The sequence below is a fragment of the Choristoneura fumiferana genome, chromosome 10, assembly GCF_025370935.1.
Source record: "Choristoneura fumiferana chromosome 10, NRCan_CFum_1, whole genome shotgun sequence".
NCBI classification, from domain to species: Eukaryota; Metazoa; Arthropoda; class Insecta; order Lepidoptera; family Tortricidae; genus Choristoneura; species Choristoneura fumiferana.
The window spans coordinates 486,260-489,364 of NC_133481.1; the positions used below are offsets into that span (position 1 = coordinate 486,260).

Consider the following 3,105-nt stretch of genomic DNA (forward strand, 5'->3'; position numbering starts at 1 on the left):
AAGGGGGTTCCGCTGAAACGACTGAAACAATAAAAGCACGCGGGACGATCTTATCGATATGTGGTGTCGCGCTCCGGCCCGCGGCAAGAGCGGCGTTAGGCTGCACTTCCATCATGGAATATTAAAGTTTGAGTTTATTTAAATTTAACTTAGATTAGCGTGCAAATCCATCAAGTAAAAAAATAAAAGTTATATATATATAAAAAAAAAAAAATGAGGTTAGGTAAAGTCAGTAAATATATGTAAGTATTTATGATTTTTATGGCACAAAGATAGAAAACAAACACGATTTAGAAACGTTGAGATTTATTGAATGTTTGTCGAAGTTTTTTATTATTATTATTGTAACAGTAAAGTTTGTTGTGGTATTAATGAAAATACGTTTATAAGTACATTATGTTGAAAAAATCGTTTCCATTAGCTTAGCATACACAGTTTTACAATCACCATTTTATAATGACAATTTTGATATACCTACCTATTTAATATTTAATTTATCGATTGATTATTAATTTTATTTGTAGACTTTGGCGACCCTTGGCGATATCAATTTAAATCAAGCCAATTAGATGCTTATACAATAAAGTAATACCTACCTATGCTGGAATAAAAATTAAATTAAGTAAGCTAACCTCTATGGATTTAAAAGTCATGGAAGTATTCCTTGCTGACCTCATTTGATTCATTCATTCATGTTTCATTAATCATTTACTTACTTAATGGTACTAATTTGTACGTCAAAGTTTGCTTATTATTTTCATAATGCTGCCGTTTTCTTGGCAAGTTGAAACTAGTGTACTGAATTCAAGCCTCGTTGGAGTCTTGTACCTACAGCTATCAAAAATAACTTTAAAAAATACAAAAAGATGATCTAAACTTAGTATCATATATGGTACAATGCCAAGAGAAAGTCTCTATTATTGCTCGTGTCGCGTCGCGTGGATTGAATGTTCGTTTTGACGGAACCCCAGCCTTACCAGTAACAGCCTGAGGCCGGGTCTGCTTCACGATGAAAAATCATTTGCTCCCGTATCCTTTGTTCGACAATTTTCCTCGCGTCCATTCTAAAACATTTTCCACCTGTCATTGCGCACGTGGGAGTTATATTGGTGCTGTAATGTGAAATTTTACTGTCACCTAGATCAGTAAATATGGTTTTTTCAACGCAATCCTTTCCGGATTCAAATATTTTGAGACGCCATATACCTCCATTTGTAGTAGGTAAGTAATTTGTATTTTCTTACGTCATTATACATTAAATGAGCATAATGTTTTTATTATTGCTGCGATATTTTATTAGCCATTTGCTATATTTGTAATAGGTACGTACAACCAAATAGGTAAGTATATATATATGTCGGCGGCCGATCGTAAAATCCGCCAGATCACGAAATTCCTAGGCATATTCCGTGAAATGCGCCATTTCATGAATTGAGCTGAAGGGACATTCGCCATATCGTTCAAAACTCACCGTTTAACGATTTTGCCTAGTGACATTTAGGCAGATCATGAAAAGTCCTAGGCATATCATGAATGCGCCGCCATTTCATGATTTTGGCCAGTTTAGCAGGATCATGAAATTCCTAGGCGTATTCTGAAACGCCGGCATATCGGTTCTGGCACTTCGCCGGCCGCTGACGCGGCACGCTCGCTTCGCTCGCTCGGCCGTGCGTCGTGATCAAATTAAAACTAACCATTCCTCGCTTCGCTCGTCGTACCTAAATTTTCTATATAAAAAGTAACAACTAGTGAATACTTTCATTATCAACAAAATACTAACCTCTAAAATACGGCAACCGTCCATGGTTTTTTCACATTGTGCACAGAATACGCTTGATTCACATAAAAAGAACGGAGCTGATGTTCAAAAGCTTTTTTGCACTTCTATTTTGAATTAAATCACTAGTTTCGGTTTAAAGATCATTTTGTTGCGTCGCCGACATTTTTCACGCGCGCTAAACAAACACGACCGACCGGTCAGCTGGGTCACGGCCGCCATTGCATACGCAGCGCCACCAGTGGCCAAAAAAAGAAACTATTTTACGATGTGCCCCGGTATAGAGCTAGGAATATCGACGAATGCGTTGCTCTAATCGATCTGCCGTATTATTTCTGAGGCACATCGTGATATGCCTGGCCAACGTTAGGCATACATGAAATGGCGGCGGTCACGATATGCCTAGGAATTTCGTGATCTGGCGGAATTTTACGATCGGCCGCCGACATATATATTGCATGGACTGTGTGAGATCCCCTTCAGAGGTTCAGTGACCACCCAGAAGATTTTGCAAAACATTGAGTTCGATGAGTTCATAGTCAAACTGGAGCCTATGTAGGTAGGTAGGTACGTACCAAATATTAAACCAATATCGAACTCGAATCGAAAATCAATAGAACATTTTGTGTCTAGTCTTATCAGAGTAATATCATTTTGATATTAATTATAGATATAATGTTTTACACTTTTATGATTTTCACTCAAAATTACTAAGTAGTAGGTACTGCGATACGAGTAGACTGTCTACTCTTGACCATGGTATCCGTTCACTTCGCAACTAACGTTTGGCAACGTGACTTCATTTCGCAACTTTTCATTTCGCAATCTCTTTAACCCCCTTATTCATAAAACTTAACAAGCCTATGTTAACTAACAAATGCTTTGTCCCTTTCTAACAAATACAAATGTCGAAGTGACAGATAAAGGACAAACGAATTTTAGCGGCATTTTAACTAAAATAGGTTTGATTGTCGTTTATATGAAATAAGGGGGTAAAGCTGTAAATATATCAAGAGGGCCATTGAGTAGAAAACCTTTAGACCTGAAAATATATACAGTTTCAGAAATATTAAAACAGTTGCGAAATGAATCAGGTTGCCAACACCTTTGACCACCACTGTAGGTACTTAATGTAAATGTGGTAACACCAGGTAAATTATTACTCGTTTGTTAGCGTGATAATGATAAGTCTCGATTGTGGTAGTGATTATTAATTTATAGGTGTCGTTAAAAGTAAGTAATTATATTTTTATGTAATTTTTTAGCTGTACCTACTAGCTTTTTGCCCGCGGCTTCGCCTGCGTGGAATTCGGTTATCTCGCGCTGTT

General features: G+C 37.2%; 1 protein-coding gene across 1 annotated transcript in view; it reads right to left on the reverse strand.

Moving 5' to 3' along the window:
* LOC141431708 (E3 ubiquitin-protein ligase listerin-like) overlaps positions 1–3,105 on the reverse strand; it is a 17,703-nt gene that overhangs the window by 1,912 nt on the left and 12,686 nt on the right. The gene's annotated exons all lie outside the window — the stretch shown is intronic.